Source organism: Sapajus apella, unplaced genomic scaffold, assembly GCF_009761245.1.
Source record: "Sapajus apella isolate SASKATOON/1434 unplaced genomic scaffold, GSC_monkey_1.0 scaffold91, whole genome shotgun sequence".
NCBI classification, from domain to species: domain Eukaryota; kingdom Metazoa; phylum Chordata; class Mammalia; order Primates; family Cebidae; genus Sapajus; species Sapajus apella.
In genome coordinates, this window is record NW_022437031.1 from 331,284 (window position 1) to 352,023 (window position 20,740).

Below are 20,740 nucleotides of genomic sequence, written 5' to 3' on the forward strand. Positions count from 1 at the left end.
AAAAAAAAAAAAAGACAAAAGAAAGAAAAGAAAATAGTCGTTGGGGAAAAAAAGACTAAACAAGCAAAGTTGAAAAGTGTCAGGAGAGTCCTGTGAATGTGGGTCATGTCAGTAGAGTGTAGGGACTACTGTGCAGGAGGGACTTGAAGAACAGGTTGGTAGAGACCAGGCCATTCATCCTAAGCAGCTTGCCCTGTAGCATGTAGATCAAACATCCCATGTTGGCTGCTGGTAACTGAACTGGGCTTCCTGATTTTGTGTTTGATTTGACCATCACAGTGTTGAAAAACCTTTGAAGTGAATACCTTGCAGTTTGCTATAGTTCCTCCTGGTCTCTGATATTCCTTCAGCCTCCTTTCTTCATGTAGGGTGCCTGACCTGCTGAGACCTGTGTTTGCTCTCCCTGCAGATGGGTGGATAGTAGGTGATTTAAGGAGAAACATTTAATATATGAAAAGATTATATATATATATATATATATATATATATATATATATATATATATGGAGAGAGAGAGAGAGAGAGAGAGAGAGAGAGAGAGAGAGAGAGAGAAAGATAGACTGGGTGTGGTGGCTAGCACTTTGGGAGGCCAAGGCAGGATAATTAGTTTCATCTAGTAGTTCAAGACCAGCCTGGGCCACATCATGAGACCCCTTCTCTACAAAAAAATTTAAAAATTAACCAGGCATGATGGGATGCACCTGTAATCCCAGCTACTTGGGATGCTGAAGTGGGAGGATCGCTTGAGCCCAGGAGCTGAAAGCTGCAGTAAGCTGTGATCTCACCACTGCACTCCAGTTTGGGTGACAGAGTGAGACCCAATCTCAGAAAAAAAAAAAAAAGAAAAGCAAGATAGAGATAAATAGATCCAGCATTGGTGGGAGTGTGCTTTTGAGTCCTCTTTAGGAGAAAATTATATTTTAATATTTTTTCTTTAAATTTTTTATATTCTAGCAAACCATTTCTTCAACAAGGAAAAATTAGTCTCATCCAAAGAGCCCAAGGAGCAAGGGCAGACTGAGAAAGTCAGAGGCACTGTAGTCAGTTTGATCAGCTTCTATCTTCGGACTGCTTAGCTGGCCAGTGCGGGGCTGGGTCCATTCTTTCCTCTTTAATTTCTCAAAGAGAAAGAGTCCTGCTGGAATCTGAATTCGGATCTGTAGATCAGCATTGACTCAGCAGTCTGCTATGTTGTGAGGTTTTACGCCAGGAACTACAGAATACAAAATGCAAGAGTAAGCTAGAATAGAGCATCTCCTGGGGAAATGAGAGGCAGAGATACGGAGGTGCCCCATGGAGACACCCAGCTGGTATTTGGCAGTGGCTTGTGAAAAGGCTGTACTTTGGTTAGATCTCCACAATCTGGAATGTGGCCTTTAATATTATAGGTCCCCAAACTCCAGTTTCTCATGTTCCCTGCATAGGCCAGTGTCATAGGGAGTGATTCATCTTAGCAGAACTTCCTGGTTTTCATGGCAGGTATTCCATGAAATTGACAAAGGAGGCATATTTCTCCTCTGGTAACATGAAGATTTAGGTCCCTTCCCTAGGGACTCCCTTGAAGATTCTTGGAAAACTAAGCAGAGGATCAGGAAAGACTGTGAACAAGCTTGCTAGTCCCTTCCTGTCCTATAAAAGAGCACACCTCTGCTGTAACCAGAAGACCCTTTTTATTAGTGAAGGCTGGACAAACTGACATGTGCATGTAGACATGGTCTCACTCTCACTCCAGGCTGGAGTGCAGTGATGAGATCAGAGCTCACAGCAGCTTCCAGTTCCTGGGGTCAAGTGATCCTCCAACTTAAGCCTCCAGGGTAGCTGGGACTATAGGAATGTGCTGCCATAACCAGCTCATTTTTTAAATTTTTGTAGAGATGAGATTTCACCATTGCCAAGGCTGCTCTTGAACTCCTGGCCTCACGGGATCCTCCTGCATTAGTTTACCAGTGGGCTGGGATTATAGGTGGGTGACCTGTGATGAGTTTTCAGCAATGTGATTACTTTTTTACAGAAGCACCTAAGCTGAAGATTCCCTTGAGAACAAGTAGTATCCTGTGGTTTCATGACCTTTCTTCCATTTGTGGTTCTTGCCAAGTGAAATTTAAATGACATCTTATCAAGATGGATAACACCAAGTTTTCCAGTGCTGGAATATAGAAAATGGATGGACAAATAAGTTCCACTCGACACCCATTGCCCAGACATGGGGACCTCAATACGCACGGGCCCCAGACATCACCTTTCATTTTGAGTAGCTCTGAGATAACACTTCTGGTTGGTAAGTGCCCACTGGCAATAGTTTATATAACAGCAAGTGAAGGAATAGTCAACAAAACATTGTCTGTTCCCAATTCTAACAAACAAAATTCCCAACAAAACATTTTCTGTTCCCAATTAATTTGATTAGATAATTATGAAGAATTTTCATATGCCACAGTTCTGACCATATTCTCAAGTGAACAGAAAAATTATATTAAAAAGTCAACCTTGTTTCTCACTCTGTTGCCCAGACTGGAGTGCAGTGGTGCAGTTATGGCTCACTGCAGCCTCAACTTCCTGGACTCAAGCAATCCTCCTTCCTCAGCCTCACAAGTAGCTGGAACTACAAGTGCTTACATGGATTTTGGTATACACAGATATGGGGGAGCTAGAACCAATCCCCCCATATACCAAGGGACAAATTGTGTCTGTTTTCTTTTGTTTTTGAGACAGCCTTGCTCTGTTGCCCAGGCTGGAGTGCAATGGCACAGTCTCGGCTCACTGCAACTTCAACCTCCCGGTGTTTAAGCAATTCTTCTGCCTCAGCCTCCTGAGTGACTAAGATTACAGGCACCCACCATCATGCCCACCTAATTTTTGTATTTTTATAGAGACAGGGTTCCACCATGTTGCCCAGACTGGTCTTGAACTCCTGACTTCAGATGATCTGCCTGCCTTGGCCACGCAAAGTGTTGAGATTACAGGTTTGAGTCACTGTGCTGGGACTTTTTTTTTTTTTTTTTTTTTTTCAGATGGATTTTTGCTCTTTTTTTGCCCAGGCTGGAGAGCAATGGTGAACTCTTAGCTCACCACAACCTTCAACTCCTGGGTTCAAGTGATCTCCTGCATCAGCCTCCTGAGTAGTTAGGGCTACAGGCACCACCACACCTGGCTAATTTTGTAGTTTTTAGTAGAGATATGGTTTCTCCATGTTGCTCAGGCTAGTCTCAAACTCCCAACCTCAGGCGATCCACTTGACTCAGCCTTCCAAACTGCTGGGATTACAAGTGTGAGACACCGCACCCAGCCTCTATCTGTTTTTACAATTATACTATTAAATACATGATGTTCCGTGGCAGTTGTAAATTTTTAATGACAATTTTTAGCTGAATGGAATTCCCATAAAAATAATAAAAGTAGCAGCTAATATTTACTGAGCTGCTACTAGGTGCCTATAAATGCCATAGATTTTTAAATTCTCCATAACTCTTCCTTATTTCACTTAACTATTCTATCTTAAATTACTCATGCTTGCTTCAGTAGCGCATATACTAAAGTTGTAACAACAGAGAGATTTGCATGACCTCTGTTCAAGAATGACATGCAAATTTGTGAAGCATTCCATATGTTTCTAAAACAGAAAAATATTAATCCTAGATTTTCATTGTGTTTGTGCATATGACCCTTTCTTTAGATTGAATTATATCCAAAGATGATATTTCTGGAAATGAGATTACTGTGAGTCACAGGGCATTAGCATTCTTATTACACTTGATGTAAATTGCTGAGCTTTCAGGCATGGTGGCTGTCGGCCTATAATTCCAGCACTTTGGGAGGCTGAAGTGGGAGGACTGCTTGAGGCCAGGAGTTGGAGGAGGCAGTATAGTGAGTCACTGTATTATTTTTTCAAAAATTTCCAAGCTATACCCTGTGGAAGGCTTATATGCAATTTAAACATCACTAATAGTTAAATAAAATGCCCATTTCACTGCACTTTTGCCGGCACAGGATATAATGACTTAACAAATTATTTTTTGTTTGATTATTTTTAATTAATAAAGGACCTCATACTTTATTTTTGTCACATTTTAATATATATTTTCTTATGTTAGCTTATTAGCTTGCCTTCCTGCCTGCCTGCCTTCCTTTCTTTCTTTTCTTTTCTTATCTTTTCTTTTCCTTTCTTCCTTCCTTTTTCTTTTCTTCTTTTCTTTTCTTTCTTTTCTTTCTTTTTTTGTGTTTTTTTTGTTTAAGCTTTCTATTATATTTTTTAATTTTTATGTTACTTATTTTATTTATTTATTTATTTTTAATGCATTTTAGCTTTTGGGGTACATGTGAAGAACATGCAAGATTGTTGCATAGGTATACACGTGGCAGTGTGACTTGCTGCCTTCCTCCCCCTCACCTATATCTGGTATTTCTCCACATGCCATCCTCCCCAACTCCTACCTCCTGCTGTCTCTCCCCTATTTTCCCCCAAAAGACCCCAGTGTGTAGTGTTCCCCTCCCTGTGTCCATGTGTTCTCATTGTTCAACGCCCGCCTATGAGTGATAACATGCGGTGTTTGATTTTCTGCTCCTGTGTCAGTTTGCTGAGAATGACAGCTTCCAGGTGCATCCATTTCCCTACAAAGGACACGAACTCATCATTTTTGATTGCTGCATAATATTCCATGATGTATATGTGCCACATTTCCCCTGTCCAGTCTATCATCAATGGGCATTTGGGTTGGTTCCAGGTCTATGCTATTGTAAACAGTGCTGCAATGAACATTTGTGTGCACATGTCCTTATAGTAGAACGATTTATAATCCTTTGGATATATACCCAGTAATGGGATTGCTGGGTCAAATGGAATTTCTATTTCTAGGTCCTTGAGGAATCGCCACACTGTCTTCCACAATGGTTGAACTAATTTCTTTTTAAACCTCTTTTTGTATTTTTTTTTTCTTTTTTTCCCCTCTTTTTCTGTGTTTTTTTTAAAAGGTGTATCTGCAGAGTCCCAAGTAGAAAAATTCAAATTGTTAATTCCTCAGTACAAATTAAAGTTTCTGCTATTCTTCCTTAGAAGACTAGGAAGAACAAAATAATCTGGAAGAATTAAAAAAAAAATCTGAGGTCAGATTTTTAAAAAGGAAAATTGACCCATACGGATGGTGTAACGTGGCTTCTCTACAGTAAATAGTAATCCATCAAAGTGACATATGAATTGATATAACACAGCTTCCAGGACATTCACAGACATAGGCTTTGTGTTTCTTATCCATACTCAGATTTTCCTTAACCAGTTGAACATTCTAGTTCTTTCTTCATTTCTTAATCCCTTAGCCCACTCTCCATAATATTCCTACTCCTCTGCTTAGTTCTCTGATATATTTGGCAACACTGACTAATTTCCTTCAGAGATCATTGAAGACTATTAAATATATATTCCAGAAATTCCTCCAATGCACATGTCATCAAGGCATAGAGAGGTATATTTGCAGTAGACAGCTTCTCCATCCCCCAAACAAAAAGAAACAGTTCTCTAACAAACTGAAGTGTTAGTGGTGATAATCCTAGCCCAATTATTTTATCATCTGGGTTTTTTTTTTTCTATCCTCTTAATTAGATTGGGCCACACATTTTGGCACGTTGTAAAAAAGTTTCTGAAGGGCAGAATTTGTGGAAGAGTGAGAGAGAGAGAGAGAGAGAGTTCTAAACTGAAAGACTCAAAAAATAAACAAAGACATCACAAATGAGAGCAGATAAAATGCTCACAGTCTAACATTTTTTTTGAAAGAAAGCAATCCTCAGAGGCAAAAAGACTTACCATTAGTGACAAAAAGAAAAACACACGTGCTAAAGAAGATTAGATACTAAAACTGGGAGCAAAAAGGCAGTGTAAATAAGTGCAAAAGTGCACATAGAAAATGTTGTAGTAAAGAGAATGAATTAAGAAAGGCATCAGATTAAACCAAAAGAAAAGAAGTGAAAGAATTATGAAACACTAGAAACAGAAGTCAGAAACAAAAGGTAACTGAGAACTTCAAAATATAGAGACTGAGAAGATGAAAGGATAGGCCAGGTGAGGTGGCTCACATCTGTAATCCCAACATTTTGGGAGGCCAAGGTGGGTGGATAACTTGATGTCAGGAGTTTGAGACCAGCCTGGCCAACATGGCAAAACCCCATCTCTACTAAAAATACAAAAATTAGCCAGGTGTGGTGGCAGGCACCTGTAATCCCAGCTACTGTGGAGGCTGAGGCAGGAGAATCGCTTGAACCTGGGAGGTGGAAGTTGCAGTGAGCCAAGATTGCACCATTGCACTCTAGCCTAGGAGATTAGAGTAAAACTCTGTCTCAAAAAGAAACAAACGGAAGAAAAGAAGATGAAGGGATAACTGGAAGAAATGTAAAGACAGGAGGAGTGGTTTAATGGTGTCTCAAATAATTCCTATAAAGAAAAAATAATATTTTGCATAGAATAATACTTGCAATGGAAGCTTCAGAGAGTTATACCTCCTATATATTTGCATGCTTACTGAGTTACTTCTTTCCTTAATTGAAATTTCACAGAAAAAAAATCATTCCTTCTGAAGCAATCTTTCAAAAAATTGTGGTGGTATCTACTGTTTACATCAGAAAAATTTTGCTACTCTTGGGAAAACCCAGGATTCTCTGTTTTGGGGAGTGGGATGGGGAAAAAAATCTCATCACAGCTGCCTGAAATGAGACAAAAAAATAAATTGCTTTCACCACAGTTCGACACAATCAATTTAGTTAGTCTGTCTTTCTGTAGCAACATTGACTCTGAGTCATCTGCACAGAGTCTTGGTGTCATCAGTGTAACTAGGGTTGCTTGGATATGCCCTGTATGTCTCTAAGGTCCGAAGTTAGTGGGACAGGACAAACTCTATAGTTTAGGTTAGGACACCAGAAGAGTCTAGAAACCAATCATTGGCATGCATGGGACACTAAGGAAATGTTTCTTTAGATAAATGTCTTCCTTCTCTCCCACTCATTTCAAGATCCCAGGATGTAGGGCACCTCTGGCCTACATACTTGGCCCATTCTACAAACTCTCAGAAACTCAGCGTACCACTGCAGTTTGAATCTACCCACAAGATGAATAACTGGAATGCATAATCATTGAGTAAAACCAGTCATGTCATATACAGGGAAACTGTAGCCTGAGTTGAAGGTTCATACTCACAGTTTTGATGATGCCAACACAGGTCTAGTGACTGCGTGGTAAATGGTGGCCCCTGGGGGCAGTGGAACGGCCAGGATGTAGGCTTCAATAGTTCAAGCTTTAGGTTGTTTTCTACTATGGAAATGGGAGGCTTATGGGAAATCCCTAAGGCTCTGGCCAACAGCAGGGCTTAATAAAATTTGGTTGGTAAAATGAATAAATGAATGAATGATTTTTATAACTTCTCTCAAAGCATTAGGTAATTGCAGTCACCTCCCTCATTGCCTGATCACCCCCAGTCCATTATAGTAGAGTCAGCATAGGCAATAATCTAAGGACAGTAATATTTTGACTTGGCATCCCTGCATTTATCACTTTCTTTCACCATTTAATAAAAGCATTTGATATGAAGTATGAGGGACTTATGTGTTTCCTTCATGCATCCTTTGTTGAAGCAGTTTTAAGTTCATATCAATACTGAGCAAAAGATACAGAGCATTCTCATATGCCCCACAAACACATACAGTCTCCCCCACTATCAAAATCCTTCACCTGTGTCCTGAGGAATAAAATGTTCCAGTGATGTAGAAAAAAAAAATCCTGCACCACAGTGGTGCATTTGTTAGGATCAATGAAGCTCCATCGGCACATTATTACTACCCAAAGTCTACTATATACACTAGGGTTCACTCTTGGTGCTGTATTGTCTATGGGTTTTAATAACTGTATAATGGTATGTACATACTGTTATAGTATCATATGGGATAATCTCACTGCCATAAAAACCCTCTGTGCTCTGCCTATTCATCACTTCCTCCTCCTCACCCCCTGCAACCACTGATCATTTTACTGTCTCTAACATTTTGCCTTTTCAAGCAAGTGACATAAATTGAATCATACAATATGTAGCCTTTTCAGATTGGCTTACTTCACTTAATAATATACACTTAATGTTCCTTCACATCTTTTCGTGGCTTGATAGCTCATTTCCTTTTAGTGCTGAATATTTCATTGCCTGGATATACCACAGTTTATTTTTCTATTTACCTACTGAAGGACATCTTGCTTGCTTCTAAGTTTGGGCAATTATAAATAAAACTTGTAGAAAATTTTAACTTCTTTGGGCAAATTCCAAAAAGTACAATTCCTAGATCTATGGTAATAGTGTTTGGTTTTGTAAGAAGCTGTCAGACTGCCTTCCAAGGCAGCTGTATCTTTTTGCATTCCCAGCAGCAATACATGAGGGTTCCTGTTGTTCCATGTCCTTGCCAGCATTTGGTGTTGTCAGAGTTCTGGATTTGGGCTGTTGTAATAGATGTATAATAGCATCATTGTTGTTTTTATTGGCAATTCCCTAGTGACATATGATGCTGAGCATCTTCTCATATGCTTATTTTCTATCTGTAGATCTTCACTGGTGAGGTGTCTGTTCACGTCTTTTACCCATTTTTTAATTCATGTTTTCTTATTGTTGAGTTTTAAGAGTTCTTTGTGTATTTTGGATAACTGTTATAGTATTTTCTCAGATATGTATTTTGCAAATGTTTTCTCCCAGACTATGGCTTGTCTTATCATTCTCTTCATCTTCTTGTATCTTCAAATGGGAGCCACGGAAGAGACTGCTTAATCCAAAGCAGGGTTTCTAAACCTCAGTCCATACTATAGGCTCATTGGACTCAATAATTTCCTTGTTGTGGGGACTGTTCTGGGCACTATAGTATGTTTGACATCATCCATGTTCTCTATCCATTAGATGCCAGTAACATCCCCCATCCTAGTTGTGACAATAAAAAATATTATTAGGCAAATTTTCTCTGGTGTCAAAATTATCCCTGGTTAACAACTTCTAATCAAAAGGAATGACTTCATAATGGTGAAATTTAAGTCATCAGTAAGGAAAGGGACGTGCAGAAATATTTTGGCTCAACATCCTTTTCAGTCCACCAGCAATTGCATTGGTAGATTTGAAATAATCTGAGTCTGTTGCATATGGTGATTATGCATCCTAATTTGTTTAGTATATGTTTACACCTGTAGTCCTGGCAAAATTATTAATTGCACCTTCTTTTCCTCTCAAAGCTATCCCAGTTTAGATAATAAATGAAAAGTCCATTCTGGAACCTTTAAGAACTGTAATTTGAATTTGTGCCCTACTTGTGGTCCTCTGGACTGGGGTGTCTGAGATAGTAAGCAGTTGCTGGATGCAGCCACAGATCTGGTCATTCATATGCTTTATATTCATGTGCTTGTCCGTGAGGCAGTGGAGAATCAGAGAATTCCAGAAAGCCTTGGTTGTATAATTTACATGGCACTGGAGTAAAAGACAAAAGAAGATCAAAGTATTTTGTGTATGTGTGTGTCTAATTTAATGAGTACTCATCAATGCCTAGATTTTGATTTCCTTCTTTGTGTATGAGCAGCAAATTCACCATGATGTAACTCTACACAATGTGAAGGAACAATTACTGTGTGATTTTAACTGCTGTTGAAATCTGTAACATATCTGTGACATTATACTTTTCTCCTGTTTATGTCAGAATATAACATAGGTCAGAGCCAGGACAGGAATAAAGCAAGTGACTCAAAAAGTTCCTGTGTATTAATTTTGAGTATATTTATTGCAGGAATTGCCCTCTTTTAATTTTTATTTTGGAGCACAAAAATCAGGCAATAATATTTAAAATGCTATTAAACATTAGTGCTTTTTTCATAAATAAATAAGAGCCATTATTTAGCAATTATTATTGCTAAACTCAGGATTGCTACTATAACCAAACATAAACCCTAAACTTTTGACAGCCCAAGCAAAGAATAAAATAAGAATTAAAAAGTAGTCACTTATCTGTGTTTATGATGTTAAAGTTAAAGGAATCCTGTTAGTTAATCAGGAGAGCACATTCTGTTTTTCTAGCTTTGTAATCTCACATTAATTTAACAAAGACTTATTTACTATACGAGACATTGAAAGACAAAATGAGCAGTATCTTTAAAAGCAGTTTTACAAAAATTGCAGAAATGTCTTTCTGTAGATACAATAATTTCTTATATTCTTCCCAATAAGCACCAAGAGCAGCGTGCAGAAGCCTAGTGATCACAGGTAATGGGACTGAGTGGTGACTGTGTCAGGCACTGCAATAGTGCTTTGCCTGCTTTAACTCATTTAATATTTATAAATAACTTATAATGTAAAGGCAGGATTCAAATGCAGAAAGTATGCTCTGGAGCCCATATTTTGGCTCTTGCTATTGGATGCTAAAGTGACCTATGGAATTTGAACGTGTCGCTTCCTGGTGCTTGGGCTTGCTGCAGGATCAGAGATGATTAATGCTAGAGAAGTGAATTGTTAACACACACTACAGACTCTTTTTCTAGATTCTAGAATTTTGATGCTCTCAGATACTTTTGTGCTAGTAGGTGTTAGCTGAAAATCCAAAGCTAAACTTTTTGGCATCCACTTAAATTATGTATTTAATTGGATTTTCAATTTAGAGTCAGAAAGCATCTGTTCTGACTTTGGAAGGCTTCTACAGGCTCTTGAAAAGGAGCATGTGTGTCAAGGAGGCTATTTGGACATCACACAGCTCTTACAAAAGAGGGCTTTCCTAAACTGAGTGTAAATGAGGTAGAAACATAAGAATTACATTTCTTTTGAAAGGAAGGATTTAAAAAATCATAGAAATATTAGTGTGAGAAGGGATATTTGCTACCCCAGATAGCTGGGTCATGTCCCACTCGCAATACAAAATCTATTTGAGTTCTTTTTTAGCTGTGGCAGAGGGAAGGCCTGACAGGCTAAGTGAAATTCCAGGACACAAATCTGATAAAAGTACCAAAAGGGAATCATGAGCAATAAAATGAAATTGTAAAACAAATTGGTAGGAAGCCTTAGTGTCGCTAGGTACTTATCTTCTATCAATGGAGAAAAGCTATATAAATCATGAATGTGGGAACAACCCTCTGGTTTGGGGCTGTTTTGATGGTTGAATGCTAACTCTGAGAAAAGGAGACTAAGGTGAAAAGGTCAATTTTCATTCTTAAATATCCCAAATCCGCTTCCTTTGCTGCAGCACACAGAAAAATGTTCACATTATGCTGAACTACTTTTCTGTGTATCCTCCAAATTACCTGTGAATTCTTTCCTTCCAACTTTAAGTCTTTCCAGACCTCTCAGTTCCACTTGTCCTCTTGGATTAGAGTCTCTTCAAGGCCAGGACCCCTGGAATCTTAGCTTCATTTCTGAGGTAATTTCTGCTGGAAAGCAAAGTTTGGCACGTCAGCTTTTAATATGTGCTGTGGCAGTTGGTAGAGACAGGGAGGGAGGAAAAGGGAGAATAAGAACACAATCCTACTAGCCTTGGAAATTCAACTGGAACTTGTTAGTTACATTTTTTTTTCTTGAAACTGATTTATTATTCAGACATATGACAAACTCCAGTGAGGCAATAAGACTTTATATGATAAACTTTGGAAGACAACTAAAACTCAAAAAACCTTTTGGCAGCAGGGATTCCAGGATGTTCTCCTGAGATGTTGCGGCTTTTTCAGGTAGGTGGTAATTCAATAACATAAAGAGAGTCAATATGGGATGTGAGCACTGAAGTTCTCTCTCATGCTCCTACTGCCTCAGAAAGGAGCCTCAGGCTCACAGGGGAATGACAGTGGTGAGAGCCTGGTGGGGGCTTGGCAAGGACATGAGACTCCCAAGGACACCTGAATTCCTAAACAATGAATGGTCTGAGGTTAAAGATAGGATTTATGAGGGAAAGAAATGGAGTGCTAAATCAGGCTTGTCAAAGCTGAGCCCCACCCAGGGGCAGCACCCAGGTTGCATCTCAGCTGTCATCAAAGTGGGATCTAATCAGTGGGGGAAGGTCAGAAGGATTTGGTGAGGAGGACATGGAAGCCTCTAGTGGATTGCATTCAGGCCGGCACACTCACCAAGGCAGGTGACGTGCATGAGATTTTGATGACATTTGCTCAGATGAAAAGTGCAGGGTGCAGTGTTATCAACGCTTTGTTTGTCTAGGCAGTCATGATTCTTCTGAGGTTACAGGAGTTTGACTGTCAGATAAATTGGTTGGTAAAGCTAGGGGTTACAGCTGCCCTGTGTTTAGAAATGTCTTTAAGGGTCATCCTAGCTGCTATGTAAATGTAACATCAGGAAAATATCCATTTGTACCCATTGTACAATCAGTTAAGCATGAAAAACAAGGTTATTCTGAGTAAAAATTAAAGCCTCATGGTTAATATATGGTAGATCTCTGATGAGTTAATTTTTTTCCCTTACATCACTTAGAGAACATTTTTTGCTTGTTTACATACAATAAACTAACTTTGAGGGGGTGTATAATTGTGAACATTTTAACAAATCCAGAGTCATGTAAACATCACCACAATCAGGACACAGAACAATTTTCTCACCCCGTGCTCCTGATGCTTCCCCTTTGGAGTCAAACTCTTCACCCACCCCCTGGCAACTCCATACTATAGTTTTTTGGTTTTTTTTTTTTGAGACGGAGTTTCGCACTTGTTACCCAGGCTGGAGTGCAATGGCGTGATCTCAGCTCACCGCAACCACCGCCTCCTGGGTTTAGGCAATTCTCCTGCCTCAGCCTCCTGAGTAGCTGGGATTACAGGCATGCGCCACCATGCCCAGCTGATTTTTTTGTATTTTTAGTAGAGATGGGGTTTCACCATGTTGACCAGGATGGTCTCGATCTCTTGACCTCGTGATCCACCCGCCTCAGCCATCCAAAGTGCTGGGATTACAGGCGTGAGCCACTGCGCCCGGCACTCCATACTATAGTTTTATCTCCTCCAGAATGTCATATACATTTAATTCTATATTATGTAACCTTTTGAGTCTGGCTTCTTTCTTTAGCATAATACATCTGAAAATCATCAATATTGTTGTACACATCAACAGTCCTTTCTTATTGAGTAGCATTCCATTATATAAATGGATCATGGCTTGCTTATCCATCCACCCACTGAAGGACATCTTAATAGTTTCCAGTTGTTGGCAATTATGACTAATGCTGCTAGAAGTATTTGGATATGGATGTCTGTGTAAACTTAAATTTTCATTTCTCTAGAGTAAGCACCTAGGATATTGGCTGCTCAGTCATCTGATTTGCGTATGTTTAATTTCATAGGAAATTGCCAAACTGTTTTCCAGAGTGCCAGTACCATTTTGCATTCCTACCAGCATTCCATACATTCCCAATGTATGAAAACTCAGAGGCTCCATATCCTTGCCAGCACTTGAAAATGTCAGTTTTGTTTTTATTTTTAGCCATTTTAATAAGTGAGTGGTAGTATCTCACTGTGGTTTTAATTTACATTTCCCTAATGACTAATATATTCGAGTACTTTTTCATGTACTAATTTGCTATCCATATATCATTTTTTGTAAAGTATCTGTTTAAACGTTTTGCTCAGTTGTACTGGCTTGTTTAATTTTTTCTTCTTTTTCTTTTTTTTTTTTCTTTCTTTCTTTCTTTTTTTTTTTTTTTTTTTTTTTTTTTTTGAGGCAGGGTCTCGTCACCCAGGCTAGAGTGCAGTGGTGCTATCTTGGCTCACTGCAACCTCTGACTCCTGGGTTCATTCTCATGATTCAGCCTACAAATTAGCTAAGATTATAGGCCACAATGCCCACTACTTTTTGTATTTTTAGTAGAGACAGAGTTTCACCATGTTGTCCAGGCTAGTCTCAAACTTCTGGCCTCAAGTGATTTGCCCATCTCAGCCTCCCAAAGTGCTGGGATTACAGGTAGGAGCCACTGTGCTTGGCCATTTGTTTTCTTTGTGTTAAATTTTAAGGTTTCTCTATATATTCTGGATCCAAGCTCTTTATGAATATGTGATTCCTGAAAATGTTGTCTTAGTCTATAGCTTGTCTTTTCATTCTCTTTAGAATGTCTTTACAGAGCAAAGTTTTAAATTTTCATGAAGACTAGTATATCCATTTTTTCTTTTATGAATCATGCTTTTGGTGTTTTATCTAAGAACTCTTTGCCTAGACCAAGTTCATGAATATTTTCTCTTGTTTTTCTTCTAAAAGTTGTATAGTTTTACTTTCTACATTTTGATATGTGACCAATTTTGAGTTTAAAAGTTTTTGAAACTTTGTGAAAGGGGTTGCTCTTTAATTGAAACCAGCATGCCCATTTACATTTGGTCCTTGGTGTATAAACTTAGAGCTACAAGATATTTTTATCAGAGGTATATTCAGCATTTGATGTTCTTTAATCAATCAACAAATATTCATTAACCATGTCATTTCACTTTCATTACTACATTCTGAGCACTTTGGAACAATCCTGGTCGGACGTCCTGTGCTCCCAGCTCACATCCCTGGATTTCATAGTCCTCACAGTTATTTCCATGGAACAACATTATTTTTATTAGCTACCTACTTACAGATATATAGTCAAGGAGTTTGGAGTCCAAAGAGGGGAGTAACCTATCTTGTATCTATTCCCAAGAAAATTCAATTCATTTTCCTTCTTGACAAAAGAAAAAAAAAGACTATGTACACAAGCAAAGTGAAGAACAAAATGAAAGTAATTGGTTGGCCGGGCACGGTGGCTCAAGCCTGCAATCCCAGCACTGTGGGAGGCCGAGGCGGGTGGATCACGGGGTGGATCACGAGGTCAAGAGATCGAGACCATCCTGGTCAACATGGTGAAACCCTGTCTCTACTAAAAATACAAAAAATTAGCTGGGCATGGTGGCGCGTGCCTGTAATCCCAGGGACTCAGGAGGCTGGGGCAGGAGAATTGCCTGAACCCGGGAGGCAGAGGTTGCGGTGAGCCGAGATCGCGCCATTGCACTCCAGCCTGGGTAACAAGAGCGAAACTCCGTCTCAAAAAAAAAAAGAAAGTAATTGGTTAAATAATTTAAACTTCAAAAGTTCTGCCAATGCTCTTCATCTTGACTTCATGAATATTAGAGTTTTACATGGAGCTGAAAGCAGCTTAAAGGTCACCTTGTCTTTGTCCTTCATTTGACCACTTAATCAAGCCTACAAATATTGTTGAGCACCTCCTGTGAACCAGAGGCTTAGTACATGCCAGATGAGAAAATCAAAGTCCAGCCAAATGAGGGCAGCTGCCCACAGCCCCAGGCTCATCCAGAGGGCCCCGAAATCATGGTTCTAGAATTTCTGAATTTCTGTCTACAGCAACCTCTCCACGTTCTTCCACAGTCTCCAACGTTCATAGCATCCTGGTCTCTTCTCTCCATGAGGTAGTCTCAGCCCCATTACTGATTGTAGTACATGTGTGTTTTTCAGTTCCAATAAGTAAACTATGGTTTTTAGGGAAGTGGATTTGGGAAATGAAGCTGATTTGGGAAATGAGTTTTAAAAGTTTTGAAAGGGAGAATTGTGACTTAGAGAATAAGGTAACTAGAAAGACCGGGTAGTGAGGTCTGGAAAGGGAGATTAAAGAAAGGAGATTATGATTTAGGGACTTTTTCAGAGGAGGATCTAGAGTTATTGAGTGGGAAATAGGAGAAAGGAGGCTGTAGTTTGGAATAAGGGGATCAAAAGAAAAGTTAGAACAAAGAAAATGGGTTTGAAGAAATAACCTATGGATTCGGGCCACAATTTACTTGCCTTGGACTCCAGGTCACATATTAAATAGATATATTTCAAAAATGTACCCAAAAGAACAAATGTACAGTTTTGAATATTATACAGTGAGTATTTTTAAACAATAACTCTGAATGTTTTATTCTTTAAAATAAATACTTAGGTAACATTCTGATGCACTGATGGTTTAAGATTGCCCAGAGTTTAGAGGTTTTTTCTCTTCTGATTGTGGCAGGGTGAAAATCCTGCCTATTTCAAGACAGCCCTGAGCATAGATAGCAGTGCACATGTGAGACCTGGAATACCCCCTGTAAAATAATTCCCAGTCTGACGCTGAACCTTGTTTGTACAGAGAATGAAGGGGCAATGCCTTCTATTAGATTAAGAAACTACCAAACAGGAACCCAAAATTGATCCACTTTAGAGCCTGAAGAAAGAGCAAGCTGGCCAAGAGCAAGCAGGTCCTCCAAGAGTGTATAAAAGTTTTCAAGAGCTAGGTGGGTGCGGTGGCTCATGCTTGTAATCTCAGCACTTTGGGAAGCTGAGGCAGGTGGATTGTGATATCAGGAGTTCAAGACCAGCCTGGACAAGATGTTGAAACCCCATCTCTACAAAAAATACAAAAATTAGCTGGGCATGGTGGCAGATACCTGTAATCCCAGCTACTCAGGAGGTTGAGGCAAGATAATTGCTTAAACCTGGGGGGGCAGAGGTTGCAGTGAGCTGAGATCATGCCAATGCACTCCAGCCTGGGTGACAGAGTGAGATTCTATCAAAAAAAAAAAAAAAAAGAGCTGAGACAGAGAGAAGCCCTAGAAGGAGTTCCACATTCATTGGTAGAGAATAAAATATTTGAAATTTCATTCATTCAAGTGGGTAGTCTTCTGTATTTAATTAAGATGCCTGTGAGTAAATAAATGTTTTCAGCAGCTTTATTCATAATAGCCAGAGGGTGGAAACAACTCAAATGTCCATCAACTGACGCACAGATCAACAAAATGTGGTATATCCATACAATGAAACATAATTTGACCATTAAAAGGAATGAAGTTCTGATATGTGCTACAATATGGATGAACCTTGAAAACATTATGCTAAGTGAAAGAAGCCAGACACAAAAGACCACATATTGCATGATTCCATTTATATAAAATGTCCAGAATTGGCAAGTCTGTGGAGTCAGAAAGTAGATTAGTGGTTGCCAGGGTCTAGGAGAGAGGAGGCTGTTAATGAGTATGGAGTTTCTTTGGTGGGTGATAAAAAGAAGTCCTGGAACTAGATAACAGTGATTATTGCTTTGATTGTGCACTTTTAAAATAAAAACTTAAAAAAATACCCATGGACATATATACCTTTCTATAGCTAAAAAAAACAAACCCTGTTAGTTCTGTAGCTGGCACTTTTCTGAACAGGTACAGATGGTGTCACCAGGCTCCTATCTTTATCCTGCCCTCCAACCAGACAGGAGCAAGTAACATCTCCCAGCTCCATGCTTCTGTTTAAGTTAATACATACACTGATATCCCCATACCCTTTCCTACATCTTAAAGTCCTTGACCCTCTTGAATGCCACCTACCCCGGGAAATATTTTCCTCTTGTACGTCCCCTCTGTATCCTCAGACTTTCTGTAGACACTTCTCCCACAACCTACAGCTAACTCCTTCCAATATTATGGGATTTGCGACCTACGTAAGCCTTACTTTGCCTTGCCCTGTAAGCCAGTTGAGAGTCACAACACTTGTATCTCTCATGCTAGTGCATAGCCTGGTACATGATAGGAATTGAATGGAGTAGATTCAAGTGGTAATACAAAGCCCCACTAATCCTGGCCCAAATCACCTCTTCTGCTGTCCCTGGTTATAGGCAAATCCTTGTTTCCATCCCTCAACCCCTTACAGTTTCAATCCCCATAGGAGCAATGAGGGACCTCAGCATCAACTACACCCCTCACTCTACCCAAGGCTTCCTCAGCCTCTCGGATCGCACAAAACTCCTTCAGATAGATACTCAAGTTCTATGGTTAACTCTGAAAATAATGAAGCCTCTTTCATTCTGTTCTTTGAGCGCTAACACTAGGCTATGCACCAGGTTGCAAAGCGTCACTCCCGTTTTCTCATACGCCTCACTGTCTACTGGCCCCATCACAACCAAGGCACTAATGAATGAGAGAAGCAGCAAGGTTGGTTGAAGAGGGAGAAGGAGCAAGGTTAGGGGCAGGAGTAGCAGAGTCATTACAGCAGATCCAGCTTGCCAGGCCTGTTAGAGACGTCAATGGGCAAGAGGCCGCCTCTGCTCCAGGTATATCTCTATTTTGTGGGTAAGAGCCTTCCATCAGCATCGTTTACTTTTCTCATTTATTGGTTCCAACCTGGATTAAAAAGCTAAACCAAAAGGCATGTAAATAATTTTATGGGAACTTTGCCCAGTCCATGCATATTAGTCCATTAACTCTATGCCCAGTATTTTCTGTCTAAATTGTTCACTGCTGACTGCTTTAACAGGCACACTGTTTGTATTCTAGCTTAAACATTATAAAGGGGAGTGAGGATGTCTCTTTACATTGGAAGATGATCTATAACTTATCAAGTGCTCATCATTAAAATTGTTATTTACTCATGCCTCATTACAGATAACATGAAATATCTTGTTTAGCATCTATGGAATAGCAATAATTATATCTGCTTGTATATATCTCAATTAGGGCTTGCCAAAAAATAAAGATATTTAGCAGTGGAACAATACTCACCAGTTATAATAATTATAAACTAGATGTATCCTAGCCCTATTCTATTTTATTATTTGGCAGTATGTGCATGAGTTCATTTTATGATTTTCCAAAATCTATCAATGATAAGGAAATTGTTAGACTGCTTTTGAATTTCCAATTAGAGTTCTTTTCCTACTGAGGTGTATTCTCATTGGGCTTCTTAGCTGACCAAAACTTCTTTCTGCTCTATATGCCTCTGCAATTTTTTAGCAATAAGCATGCATTACATTTGTAATTTAAAAGTAATTTTAAAGAATTTATAGACACAAAAAAGAAAAAAGATTACTCATAACTGCATCACCCAAACAACAATTTTCATTAATATATATTGCCTCCCAAACTTTTAATATGGGTTTAAGGATGGGTAAAATATATAAAATTTCAAAATTACATAATAAGAATGTTGCTGTATGGTCATTGTAACTTTGAATTTTATCATTTTAATATAAACTGCATAACTGCAGTATATGAATTGTCATTTTGTTGTAAATGCCTATCATCTGGTATTGATGCATATACATGCAATTATTGTACCAGAATGTAATCAACCATTTTATAGGTACATATGTTACCTGCTTTGGACTTTATGTTCTTCTCATAAACAATGCAGAAAAAAAGTTAGTTTATAATGTGTTCTGTCTTTGGATTATATCTTTAAGGAAAATTATAAGTAGCATAGTTATCAAATTAAACAAGAATTTAAACATTGCATGACTCTTAATATACATTGCCAATTTCCTTTCAAAAGCACAGTTTTAACCTTATTGCCACAAAAAGTGCATTAGATTTACTTCATCTTAACTAGCATTGAGTATTAATTTTCTAACTACTCTGGCCAAAATAGAACAATATATTTCTTGAATAAATTATAAATTTGAACATAGCATAACATAACTTGTACTAACCTAGCTGACTCCATCTTAGCTGCAAACCTAACAATCGCTCTCTAACCTGTCCCTCCCTGCCTCAGCCCCCTCAGGTGCATTACTGGGTCACACTGCAGTCAAAGCTTTGAACTGTTAAGAGTGGTTTGCACTGTTCACAGCACCTGTAACCACTGAAACCACATCCATGAAGGGTGGGTCACACTGTTCACAGTACCTGCAACCACTGTAACTGCATCCTGCTTAGCAAGTCTATCTGCTACTGTGAATACCCTCCTCAGTGATTGATTGTATGGAAAGCTCCCCCTGTTACCCACCTTGATGATTGTATGGAAATACCCTTAGCAACCAACAATCCTGGGAAGCTCCTGCTCCCTGGTTACCAGCTTCTTTATCTAACTTGCCTGTTCTGCTTCTGTAAAATTCTGCTTCAACTAGGCTCCCCTTCCCCTAGCTAAATCAAGGTATAAAGGGAAATCAAGCCCCTTCCTCAGGGCTGAGAGAATTTTGAGCATTAACCATCTCTTGGTCACAGGCAAATAAAGAACTTTTAATTTGGAAATCAGAGAGTGGTGATTTCCTTCTAACTCACTCGATTACAACAAATATTTCCCTTGTATTACAATTTATTAACTGAAGTTGACTGTTCATGTCATTTTTTATTTGTTTATTAATTTTGCTTTTATATAGATAACTCTTATTGAATGTTTATCAAGTGACAGGGACTGTTCTAAGTATTTTACATATATATCACATTTAAACTTCACAAAACTCCAAAAAGTATTACTATTATAACCGTTTTGCAGATGGAGAAACTGGGGAACCAGATAAGTTCATATCATAGGAAGTCTACTATCAAAACTGAGGCTCTTACTGTCACCTCAGTATACAGTACCTCAGTATACAGCCATATATGAATGTATTAAATAAAAAGATATCATCTCTTTATCTGTCATATTTATCAAAAGTGTTTTCCCAGTGTTTTTGTATTTTTATTGTTCTTTTGATATGCAGAGCATATTGATGTTCTTATAATCAACTCAGCTTTTTCTTATTTTTGTAATTATTTTTATCATTTCTAAGCTTATAAAGGTGTCTCTCTCTGCTCCAGAGACATGAGAAATTTTCAAATCTGTTTTCTTCCCATATGTTCATACATGTGCAGTATGTACAAATATATATATGTATGTATTTGTATGTGTGCATACATACACATATAAAACATAAACACATATATACATACTCTTTTTAACCCATGCAGACATTGTCTTGCTGTACAGTAATACAAGGTATTTGGGGCTGCTTTTCCAACCCTGACACTGTTGCTGGGCTGAGA

The 20,740-nt window shown here is 38.8% G+C and overlaps 1 non-coding gene and 1 pseudogene across 1 annotated transcript; both read left to right on the forward strand.

Moving 5' to 3' along the window:
- The window catches only part of LOC116534990, an 89,953-nt pseudogene that overhangs the window by 58,118 nt on the left and 11,095 nt on the right, over positions 1–20,740 (forward strand).
- On the forward strand, positions 3,509–3,610 carry LOC116535113. The gene has a single exon (XR_004262048.1). It is a non-coding gene; the product is annotated as a U6 spliceosomal RNA (small nuclear RNA).